The sequence below is a fragment of the Equus quagga genome, chromosome 2, assembly GCF_021613505.1.
Source record: "Equus quagga isolate Etosha38 chromosome 2, UCLA_HA_Equagga_1.0, whole genome shotgun sequence".
Taxonomy (NCBI): Eukaryota; Metazoa; Chordata; class Mammalia; order Perissodactyla; family Equidae; genus Equus; species Equus quagga.
Window position 1 is genome coordinate 49,107,951 of NC_060268.1, and position 13,459 is coordinate 49,121,409.

Consider the following 13,459-nt stretch of genomic DNA (forward strand, 5'->3'; position numbering starts at 1 on the left):
CTTTCTGCTATCTAGTCAGCAGCCTCTTTGAGTATTCACAGAAAAGTCAGCACAGGTCAGTTTTGAAGGAAAAGAAAGGTCAGACACAAACATCATAAGAGGTAGGGAGAAGACACCTTCGGTTTGAAAATGCCCAGAATGTGCATGGTTATGGGAAGTTAGCCTCTGTAAAATGGGTATAAATAATACTTACTGAAAGTTATATGAAGATTAATTGGGCAAATGCATTTTAAGATATTGAATATGGTGCCTAGCTCTTATTTTATGTTCAGCAAATGTCAGCTATTGCTACTATAATAAAAATATTAAAATATTTAACATAATTATGTTTTTGATTTTTAAACTACTTCAAAATCTTCCATTATCTCATGGCTGTTTCATTTTTATTGTACAGTTCTTACAAAAATATGGTATTATCTTTGAGATTTGCAAGTCTGGAAATTATTATTTTCCTAGTACTATTGCTTATAATAGTTTTTGAATATACCTAAGGTTATCACATTATAATATATTATTCATGATACTTCATGTGACCCAGAGTCATTGTTTCTATCTGTGTTTGTGTGTCTGTGCACAATTAATTTTATAATATGTCAGACATATTGTATGTCTCGTGACACGGAATCAGAATTATTCATATTGGCAAGTGTCAAAGCCATGCCCTTTGAGAAAAAGCATTTCAATATTTTTCCACATTTCAACACTTTTCTACCATTTTATAGGACAACAGAGCTAATTGAGGCATAATTTACATTTATTGAAAATGGATTTGGTGATAGTGGCCCCTTTTCTTCCCAAAACTTTGTTTAATCAGTACATCCAAGAAACAGTTTTGGTGGAGAGGTGAATGAAACATTCTTGAGGTCCTCATTTATGTGTTAACATGATCTCTGCAGAGGTTATTAAGTGTTAAAAAACTATATAGCTTTGGGAAAAGGTTATCTCCACTGATGATGATATTATGATTTTTTTTCTTTAATAGACATCTTCCGGTTATCTTTTTTCTTAATATCCAGAGAATCTTGGAAGAGCTAAATAGCTACAGCACGTGAGAAAACCAATCTTGTAGGAAAAGATGCAATGGAGAACCAGCGATTGATTTTTTTTTAACTTAAAATGACACAAATTTATTATCTTACCTTAGGTGAATGCCAGCCTTAGAAAAGAGTAAAGCAGCTGGTGGTAGATCTGGGTTGCAGGCTATAACTTTGGAAGCCTCAAAAATGGGGAATTTGTTTCTTTTCACTTCTGACATCAAATATTGTTGCTGTTTGCTTTGAAATATTTCCTCTTGTTATCAGTCATAGCCCTGCAAAGGCTGACAAGTAAAACATATTTCTCAGGTTTTTGGATGGAGTCACAAGCAAAAGATAACTCTTAGAAGATAACTGTCTTTTTTGTATCAAATTCAAGAGTTTAATTTTCTTAACCCAAAAGAAGAGAACCTAATGACAATTCGGATCTATCACATGTCCTTTCATGGAGCTGTTGGTAAAGCAATTAAATGCATAAATGACAGAAATGATAGATATTGGTTCGATTATTGCAGGCAGAGTATGTATTTTTCCAAGATTAGATTTTTATGACAAGATTTTTTTTGGTCATAATACAGAGCTGTTATTTGTCAAAGAAGTTATATTTGTTTTTGGTTGCTGCAAAAATCTCAGAGGAAAAATTCCCAGGCTCATTTTTACTTTTAAGAAGTACATAAACCTGAAGAGTAAGATTTTTCTTTCAAAATAGTTTTGTTTTGACTTTGAAAGCCTCAGACTTCCTCAAAGCATTATAATATTTGGAATAAGCATGCAAAATTTTTCAAGGTTTTGGTATTTATCTTTTTTCATAATTCTGGGCAAAAATTTGTATGGAAAGTCTGAGGATAGATTTCTTTCATTTTCTCTCTTCAGTTTCCAGTTTTTCAAGTTGCTTTTATGTGGAAGTCTGGGGGAAATGCTTCAGCTCCTGTTCACAGCTGAGTCTAGGTGTCCACGAGGCCAGTCGAGACCATTGTTATTTTTATAGTGATTGATAAAAGAGACTTGCAGAGTGCTTAAAGCTGGAAGGAATTGTCCAAACCAACTATATAATCCTGTTGTTTTTCAAATGGGAAACTGAGGTGTAGGGAGATGAAGGGACCTGTCAAGGTCATATGATCAGCTAATGTCAGAATTGTGATCCAGGCAGACTGACTCTCCATTCAGCGATTTTCTCAGTAATTTCCTGGGATCCTTTTTACTTCACTCTTGACTTGCTCCCAACTCATTCCATTCCAACTGGTCCCTCATCTTGAGCAGGCTACTATTTTGGCCTCAATCCTGCCCTTTGGATATATTGACTGAGTGGGATTTCCCTGTCTCAAGTCTTGGCATTCTCTGAGTGGTTTTGACTTGGACTTACTCTTCCAGAGGTTTTAGCTCCTGAGGACCTTGAGAAGGGCTCCTTCTCCACCTGTTGGCCTTCACTGCTGCTGCTGCTGCTCAGGCTCCCATCACCACCACCATTTATTCAATTACTACTTTTTGTCAGGCACTGTTCTGGGAACTTTATAAAAACAAGCTCATGTACTCCACACAACAGTTTTTATGGTGGATATTTTGCCACCTTGCAGTTGAGGAACTCAAATCTCAGAGAGATGAAATCATATCCCCATACTTTTAGAGTGGTAAATTCAAGCTGATGTTAAAACCCAGGAATGTTCAAATCCCATTCTGTTTCCACAACACTCCTCAGTCCCAGTCTGAATGGCATAAAGCTCAGATTTGGGGTAATAAATCATTGCAAGTTGCACTGCTTAGGGGACTCTGGCTCTGTAACATATCTTTATTTATGTATTAACTCATGAGGCTTCCTTCTTTGGGCTTGTCTGGTGTTAATACTTCCTGGCTTTCTGCTCTTAGGGCTCTGTGTTCAATATTCTACATGTTCTGGATTTGGGAAGGGGAACAGTTAAACATCACTCTGTTGGCTGAAACAGTAACTCCTTTTTGCCAAAACGGTCACTTCCTGATTGAAACTCCAGACCCTTCAATGGCAGGCTCATAGAATGCTGTGACATGTTTGATGTAACACCATTGAACAATTCCATCTTCCTCCCTACCTCCCACTCCTGCAACTCAATGGACAAATTCCTTTCTTAACCATTTCATATTCACTATCATGATCAGAAGGGGTCTGTGGCAGCATTTGTTCCAACAGCTGCCAAAGGACATCTGCTGCCTTGTTGGCTAAAGCAAGTTGCATCAACCCACTTTGCTGTACCCTGTTGGCAGCCCCTTAGATTTAAAGGTACTTGGAAGGCTCTCATTTGACTGCCTTGTGTTAAATATTTCCTAGTAGGTTACTTCACTGAATGAATGGAAAAGGAGGAAAAAGTATTCATTTAGTGCTTATTATGTACATAGAAATATACTAGAAATATTCACATATATTATGTGAATTGATCCCCACAGTAATGGTATGAAGTAAGGAATTTTATTCTCATTTTGGAGAGACATTAAATGACTTATTCAGGATTACATAATTAGAAATGGGTTCAGTAAGCTTTTGAATCTAGATGAGACTGACTCTATATGTATATTTCTAAGCTACCCCTGAATACTCCAGGAGCCTGGGTGCCAGGCCTCCATTATCCTATCCGTCATTACTCTCCCCTTATGAGGGTTATGGCTTCAAAAATCCTGATAAGAATCTTTGCTAGTCTTTGGAATTTTTATCTCTGTTCATCAAAGAAAGGTGATTTACACTGTTACAAAGAGACTAATTTAGAAATCTATAGCTTCCTATAGTTTCCACTTTCCCTACCCCACTCAGTGACTGGACAGATTTTTGGTGAAGAAAGATATAGTGTGCTCCTCGTAGATATGGTAGGGTGACACTTTTTCTCTTTTGGCAAAGATCCAGCAGATTCTTTCACCTGGTGGTTTGATGAAAAACCAAGGTAAGATGTTTTGTTTATGTTCTGAGTCTCAAGAGAAAAAAATCCAGATGGCTAGAGCAGCTGACTAATTCTCCTTTCTCTGGATTGATACCTCCAAACGTGAAGTTGAAAAGAAAGAGAATTCTATTCCTAACCATTGTGCTCTTTCTCTGTCTCTCTCTCTCTTCCCACTCCACCCCCTCCTACTTTCATCCCCTATGGCCAGCTCTAGCCAACTCAGTAGCGCCTTTGCCCCACACATGATCCATATACACCGATCTTCTTTTTAAAAGACATCCCTTTCTATGAAGCTGAATATAGATTTTAGTTTTCTTTTTATAATTCACGTCACCTTGCTAAACTTGAATTTCTTTTCCTGAAAAACAAGAAGATTAAATTGAAATATTTCAGGATTCAATATGTTTCTCAACCTGGTGAAAATAAACGAACTTTAATGAGCAATTTTTATTCTTTACTCCATGTAAAATTTTAGCAGCGGCCTCACCAGCCACAAGGCAACTGCCTCTGTTCACTGCTGTGAGGCAGAGACTTGTTGCCATTTCTCTCAGGTTCTGCCGCTGCGGAGCCTCCTTCTGTCCACTTCCCATTCATGGATATCCCCTTCTTTCTAAGGTCGCTTATTTGTTTCGTGGTCACCCACTAGTTCTCTCTGCCTCTGCCCTAGGGGCTGACCAGGCAGAAGCTTCTGCCCCAAACTTTCCCCTGACTCCCCGACTAAGGCTGGTCCTGTCCAAACATGTTACAGGTTTCATCAGACAATATGCAATTCAACAAATGTGTTTAGTGCCTACCATGTGCAAGCTTGCGATGGTTGCTGTTTCTATCTAGTGATACAACCTCACCAAGGAGAAAGTTTTGTAGAAAGGAAAGCCTGGGGTAAGTTTATTAATCCTACTCCCCTTTTGAAGGACTTTCATATTTTTCTCAATATCCAACTAAAAATATGATTTAAAAATAAGCTTTTTTCTATATAAATAAGAATCTTGATAAGAAAAAATATATATGATGTGTTACTTATATAGTTTAAGGTTTCCAAAAGGGAGAAATAATATGCTTATCTACCGGGTTTTGTATTTTAGGCATGGTTTTCAAGAGTATCCATGTCCTAGTCCTGAGATTACAGTTCTAAAAGCCTCCAGTATGTGTTTAAGGAATTTGATGTTATAGAAAATACAGGGTAAGATGATTATTACGTATGAGTTATGAAAGTATTTATTAATATATTTTATGCTCATTAAAAGCAGATAGTAAGGCAGCATATTAAATAGAAAGTCAATAATAGTTTACAAATCTTAAATTAGTAATAATGGGTAACATACCCTTCCTAGCTCAAAAAAACCCACTTTAGGATTTTATTCCTCCAAATTTTAATGAGATATTCATTAATTTTTTCAGCTTTATCATGTATTATGTGGGATTGACCTCCAAAATTGGCATTTGTTCCAAAAGCAGTGGAGTGGAATTGTTGATTCTTGCCTTCTAGGTCCCATGATTCCAGAAACACAGAGAAATTAATGACTAAGATGTAATAATATGTAAAGCATTAGGAAATCCTTCGCATGTCTAAGTAGGCATTCCTCAGCCCTGATAGGTTATTCACTCTAGTTCTGTTTATGGCCACTTCAGGCCAAAGCATGTCTTAGAATCTCCTCTTTCATAAGACCCCACTTCCTTCTCTCTTAAAAGACCCTTAAGTACTGTTTTAAAGCTCAGAATTGCTATCCCTCAGATTTTTTTATTTCTTGTTGGCAGCATTACAGCACTTTCCCCCTGCCCCAGGTGAATGTCATTCCTTGTATGAAAACATTCTAGAACTACACAGTCAAATTTGGAAATTCCCTTTTTGGAATTCCACTCATCTTATTCTAACTTCTGGTGCAATTACTTTGGTAGTTCTGCTATTCATCTTAATTATATTGTAAGCTTTTCAAGCACTACGTTCTCTCATCTTTGTTTACCCAGCAGCATCTATCAGGGATCTTGCAGACAGAGGCTACACCACAAACACTGGCTGAAATGAATTATTGAGTTACAGTTTGGTACCATTGTGCTGGCAATGGAAAGTCAATATTTATTGTTCAGAAAAGAATGACTTTTGTCTAACACATGATTGTTTCTTTTAAATTTCATAATAGATTGAACCACATTAAATTGCTATTTTTATAGTTCAAAAATTGACAAAGTTTGAAAATATTGATAATTTCATATAGTTCAACTTATATTATTATTAATATTTATTTTTTCAATGTTTTAGGCATTTGTGTAACTTTCGGACACTCAGATAGCAATTATTAATTTTTCAGATCCTAAGGAGGTCTTTATAATATAGGATCTAATTTGTGAGCATTCAGACCATTGTATCAGGATATTCTACATTTTTCCCTTTAGTTTTTTCCCAGACAAGCTCTATCTCTTTATAGTGATGAAGTTAATCATTCTTCAAAATTTCAAAAGCATATGGAATTTATGTGAATAGAAGCATTGCTTTTCTGAAGAGTTTCAAAGTCAGTGATCTTTGTTTTTATTTTTTTATTACTTAGAGCATATGGAAAGGATGATTTGTTGCCATTCAGTTATGTTTCTTTGATTTTTGCCTACGATAGAGATTTATTTAGGAAAAATTATGTGGATATTGGGTTTCTGTGTCTATCCAGTTCACACGCAATCTCTTTTAGCATTTTTAAACTTTGCGTATCAAACACTGAACCACTGGGTCCGGCCCCATGGCGCAGCGGTTAAGTGCGTACCTGCCGCTTCCGCGGCCCGGGGTTCGTCAGTTCCGCCTCGGTGCGGACATGGCACCGTTTGGGAAGCCATGCTGTGGCAGGTGTCCCACATATAAAGTAGAGAAAGATGGGCACGGATGTTAGCTTAGGGCCAGTCTTCCTCAGCAAAAAGAGGGAGATTTGCAGCAGTTAGCTCAGGGCTAATCTTCCTCACAAAAAGAAAAAAAAAGATTCACTTTAAAAAAAAAGAGGGGGGCTGGTTGGTGGCATAGCGGTTAAGTTCATACATTCTGCTTTGGCAGCCCTGCGTTCCTGGTTCGGATCCCGGGTGTGGACATGGCACTGCTTGGCAAGCCATGCTGTGGCAGGCCTCCCACACATAAAGTAGAAGAAGATGGGCATGGATGTTAGCTCAGGCTAATCTTCCTCAAAAAATAAATAAATAAATAAATAAATAAAATTAAAAAAATAAAAAACTGAACCAGTGATCTGTTCCTCCCCCAAATCTTCCTCATCTTAACTAATGGCAACTTCATCTTTTCCATTGACTAGTCCAAAAAGCATGATGTCATTACTGGATCATCTTCCTTTCACACCCCGCATCCAAGTAATCAGAAATTCCCTTTTGACTCTACCTTCACTTCCGCATCTCCCACCCTGTCTCAGACAACCATCATTTCTTATCTGCATTACTACAATGACCTCCAAAAAAAATCTCCTTGCTTTTATTCTTGTTCATTTATTTCCTATTCTCAAAAACAGTCAAAGTAATGTTTTTAAAACAAGTCAGATCATGTTACTCTTCTGCTTAAAACCATACAATGGTTCTCCATTTCACTCAGAGTGAAAGCCAGAGTCCTTACAATGATCTATAAGGCTCTAAATGATCTGCCTCCTCCCCCTACAACCATCCTAGCACTGCCTTGTCACCTCTCTGACTTCTTCCCCTCTCTCATTCTCTTTCAGCCACTCAACCTTCTTGCTATCACTTGAACATGCCAGGCACTCTCCCATTGAGGGCAAAAATCCAAACGAGTGCCCCACACATGAGTAGGTGCTCAATAAATATTTGTTGAATTAAATTGAAGTTAGCTCAGATTGGTAGCTATAATGATAAGATTTAGGATTTGGCATTACCATTCTTCTTTTGCTTGAGTCGGATGTCATAGCATGCACCCATACATAAGTTCCTTTCTTCCTTCAAGTATCTTTTTTTTCCCCCCAGTTGGTAAGGTGGACTTGAGAGAACTTCCACAGTATATATTTTTTTTTTTTGTAAAGATTTTATTTTTATCCCCAAAGCCCCCCGGTACATAGTTGTGTATTCTTCGTTGTGGGTTCTTCTAGTTGTGGCATGTGGGACGCTGCCTCAGCGTGGTCTGATGAGCAGTGCCATGTCCGCGCCCAGGATTCGAACTAACGAAACACTGGGCCGCCTGCAGCGGAGCGCGCAAACTTAGCCACTCGGCCACTGGGCCAGCCCCTCCACAGTATATTTTTAAAGATAAGTTAGATTTGGAATGGCATAAGCATCTTAGTTATTAAAACTGTGGACAAGTGTGTTTGGAGTATTGACCAATATAGGAGGGTTTTTCTAATTCTATGAAATGATTTGGTATAATTGTCCATGATCAAATTATAGATTCATTAAGATGGATTTATTTACCATTGTCTGCAGGTTACCACCTGCCTAGTTTAAATTTAGTAGATGGTGAAAAAGCTAGATTGTTAGATGAATACATAGCTACAAGTTCTGTTTTTTGTTAGTCATTCATAAACATGATAATATTGACAAGTAGTCTGAATGTTAAGGCCTTTTTGAGCACTGATAACTAAATTGTAACACCATTTATTATCACCACAGTTTGTGAAAGGTTTACAGGTTTTTGGGGGATGACATTTCATAGCAATAACAAGTAATTTTGTTTTTTAATTATAGAGCACAACATCATCTTGTCTTCTCTGATGGCCAAAGGAAGAAACTATGTTTATTTTTGTCTATGCTTCAAGTACTTCTTATGGAGCATTAAGTTTCTTAGTTTATGAAATTAGTGTTCCCTAGGGGCAATACAAGTAACATACAGAAATGAATTGCACTTAAAGATTTTATATTATTGACCGATGATTTGTTCATAACAACTGTGTTTTAATCATTAATACATCTTCTAATTCAAGCGAACAAATTTATTTTTTTATTTTCATTTACAGCCAAAAATTTTGTGTTTTTTTTAAAATAGAATCTCTTCTAGGCTTGAGTGAGATTTCTATAACTAAGTTGGGAATATCACCAGTGACTAAAATATTTGATAAATAATTCTTGAGTTTATAAATAAAATATGTCCATTTAGAATTTGGAATAGTTGGTATTTTTATAGGCTTCAAGAAACTGTGAGGGTATAGTGATTTTTAACAAAGGTTAAAATATATGCATTAATCTTATTTAAGCATGTGATATACATGCCAAGATTTTAGAATTACAAGAAATTTGGACAAAGACCAAAATATACAAATCACAACATCATTAAAGTGTAAACAGATTTTGGAAGGAAGAAATAAAACTGTCTTTGTTTGCAGATGGCAAGATTGACTATGAAGAAAGTCTCACACAGTTGAAAAGAAAACAAAACCTTGAACTAAATAGCAAGTATTGCAATATCACAGGATACGATGTTGACATACAAAAGTCAATTGCTTTTCTATATGCTAGCAATGAATAATTGCAATACTAATTTAAAAACATAATACCGTTTATATTAGCACTAAAAATGACATACTTAAATATAAATCTAATAAAATATGTAAAGGATATATATGAGGAAAATCACAAAATTCTGATAAAAGAAATCAAAGATCTAAGTAAATGGATAGATTTTTCTATCTTTATGTATTGGAAGACTCAATATTGTTAAGACGTCAGTCTTCCTAACTTGATCTATAGATTCAACATAATCTCAATCAAAATCCCAGCAATCTTTTTTGTAGATATCGACAAACTGATATTAAGTTCTATGGAAAGGCAAAAGACCCATAATAGACAACACAAGACTGAGGAAGAAGAAAGTTGGAGGGCTGATGTTAACCGATTTCGAGACTTATTATAAAGCTGCAATAATCAAGACAGTGTGGTATTGGGAAAACAATAGACACAAAGATCAATAGAAGATAACATAGGAGAAAATCTAGGTGACTTTGAGCTTAGCGATGAGTTTTTAGATACAAAACCTAAGTCACAATCTATAAAAGCAAAATATTAATAAGTTGAACATTATTAAAATTAAAAACTTCTGCTCTGTGAGGGACACTATTAAGAAATTGAAGTAGTAGTCACAAACTGGGAGAAAATATTGGTAAAACACATATCTTATGAAGTCGTTTCCAAAATATGAAACAAAGATTTCCCAAAACTCAAAATAAGAAAATAAACAACCCAACTAAAAAAAGATCTAAGATATCTTAATAGACACCTCACCGAGATGATATATAGATAGGAAATAAGCATATGAAAAGATTGTCAACATCATTTGTCATTAGGGATTGTAAATTAAAACAACAATGAAATATCACTAAACAACTGTTGGAATGGCTAAATCCAAAACACTGACAATATCAAATGCTGACAAGGACGTGGACAAACAAGAGTTCTCATTCATTTCCAGTGGGAATGTAAAAATGGTACAGCCACTTTGGAAGACAGGAAGTTTCTTACAAATCTAAACATAGTCTTACCATACGACCCAGTAATTGTGCTCCAAGGTACTTATCCAATTGAGTTGAAAACTTATACAGACACAAAAACCTACATGCAAATGGTTATGGCAGCTTTATTCATAATCACCAAAAATTGGAAGCAAGCAAGATGTACTTCAATAGGTAAATGGATAAAGAAACTCTGGTACATACATATAATAGAATTTTATTTAGCAATAATAAGCTATCAAGCCATGAAAAGATGTGGATGAAACTTTAATGTGCATTTCTATGTAAAATAAGCTAATTTTAAAAGGCTATATACTGTAAGATTTCAATTATATGACATTCTAGAAAAGGCAAAACTATAGAGAAAAAGATCTGTGGTGGCCAGAAGTTCAGGAGGAGGCAGAAATGAGTAAGTGAAACTAAGGGATTTTAGTCAGTGAAACTATTGTGATACTATAATGGTGGAGTCATGAGATTATGCGTTTTTCAAAACCAATAGAACTTTGTAACACAAAAAATGAACCTTAATACATATGCAAATCATTCTTATAAAAATCATTTAGAAGGTCAGGAGATTTCCGGAAGCATGCAGACTGTGACAAGAGAATATATATGTACAATCTCACTTATAGGGATGGGAGAAAAGATGCTGACATAAGTAGGTCTGGAAATTAGTGGGGTCTAACACCAAAGGCAAAAGGAACAGCACACAAGCACTGTGCTCTCATTAATAAAGTTGTTTCCCATCAAGCACCGATTAACAAAACTGACACTGCTCTACTTGTATACTGGAATTGAATAATTATGTGAATGAATGGTGGATGGTGGGAGCCAGGTCGCTCACTGTTGGGTTAGCAATTTACAGATAACTAAGGGGAGCAGGTTGGAATGGTCCATATAGTAATGGATAAGAGTTGGAGACCTTACCAAGAACTCACGTTTAGATGGTTATGTATAGAAATATTTATAGATATGTATATATACATTTGTTAGTACACATACGTATATGTCTTTGCTCTGTCAGTTGAGAGGGCGTCAAAACAGAAAAGGCACCCTAGAACTAATGAGCACAGCTAACAACTAATCTTGGTTTCTAATACCATTCAAGTAGAAATACCTGACATTTTCTAATACCGAGGCTTCTTGGAGAAATGGCTATTTCTAGATCTGGGGCAGGAAATATACAAGATGAGCTTGGAGCATCTTGTATTTCCAGAAAGTAAGGGAATGCTCAAAAACACACACACAAACAGAATATAACAAAGCCAAACCCACATTGATAGGGATGTGTCAAAGGGGCACCGGAGTCAACTGAAAGAGCTCTTAAAGGCCAAAGCTAGAAAAATTTGAGCAACAAAATGAAGTAATATTTGATTATAACCCAAAGTATAAAGCAAATATCTACAGGTTCATACTGATATAAGTAAATAATCGAATGAATTAACGAGTCGGGGGAAAAGGCAAATCTCTCATGTAGAACTTTTATAAATAATTTATAAAGATACTACACCCTAAGGAGGAGGAGTATAATTCTCGACTCCTTAGGTACTGCTGCATGTAGTGACTTTCTTCCAAAGAATGTGGTGTTTAAAAAAGCGGAGGGGGAAGGTAAGAGTGACTTTACAGTGGAGAAATCTAATAAACACTATTTGAACCAGACGATTGAGGTCACCATCACCAGTCATAAATCAGGTTGATAGTACCTACCCTTGGTGTGATGTGATGAAATTGACACTTTACTTCTGATTTTCCTCCCCCAAACCCATAACTCTAGTCTAATCATGGGGAAAACATCAGACAAATTGCAATATGGGAACTCTCTATACTATCTTCTCAATTTTGTAAATCAAAACTGTTCTAAAAAATAAAGTTTATTTAAAAACTTGACTATGTTATGAAACATCTATTCTTGTTTACGTTCTTATGATCCTTTATTATTTAACATATGTATTTTTTCACTCTGCTCTGCACAGTATTATGTTGATAATTATAATGCTTCTAAATTTAAATATTATGTATAATTATCCAGTGAACATTTTCATGAATAAAGCTTTTTCTGTGGTTAGGATTATTTCTTAAAGGTATTTCCTAGAAATGAAATTATCAGGTCAATAGGTAATAGTCTTTGTCTTTTGAAAGATAGGTTATAGAAGATTTAGGCATGATCTGATACTGTTTAAGTCTTAGATGAAATAACTGAAGGTTGATAAATTGACAAAATAAAAACATTTTCTGTAAAATGTATTTCAGAATGCTTCTGTAAACATAACTAAAATATATCCCAGCTTAAGTAAACTGTTTATCTAACTAATAATACTTATAATCCCTTGTAGATGAATTTTGTATTCTCCAGCTGTCTGTGAAATTAGAATGTATGCAGATAGCTGAAGAATGAGTACTGATTTTTGCTTAGCTGAGGAATGAATACTGATTTTTGCATTTCATAGGAGTTATAAATGAGAAAAATTTACCCACCTCTGAATTCATTATCATTAACATTTCCACCAGCTTTATAGTGTCTACTCCAAGTTCTTCAAAGTTTTGAGAAATTACTGCTCTTAGATGAGCATTGAAAGTATGAACTAAGACTAACATTAGTCTATTGTTTAATCTTGATGTTTTTAACAAAGATAGGGTTCTCATAAGATGCAAAAAAATTGAAACTGTCTCAGTCTGAAAGTGAGGTTGAGGCCATTTGGTTCAGTGATTTTCAACTTTTAGTATTTCTCTGAGGTTCTTCAGAGCTCTGCAAACATTTTATTTGATTTTTTTCTTAAAAATACATCTGAACGAAATTAAAATGATGAGTAAATAAAAGTAACCCATGAACCTTAATATGCTAATATCGGATATGACACATTAGTGACCATCATCAAGTTAATTTGAATTGCCAATGTAATATACTTTTGTGAGTCCCAAGATCAACACTTCTGCAGTCATCTATGGGAATATATTTGAGTATCTTAAACATGTTGATTGTGAAGCATGTAACCATCATTGTTTCATTTGCTATTTGTCTGATTTTTAACTTACTTATGACAAATGTGAGAAATATACTACTGGAGCCCAAATATGCCAAGCCCAATTAAGTGACAGTAAG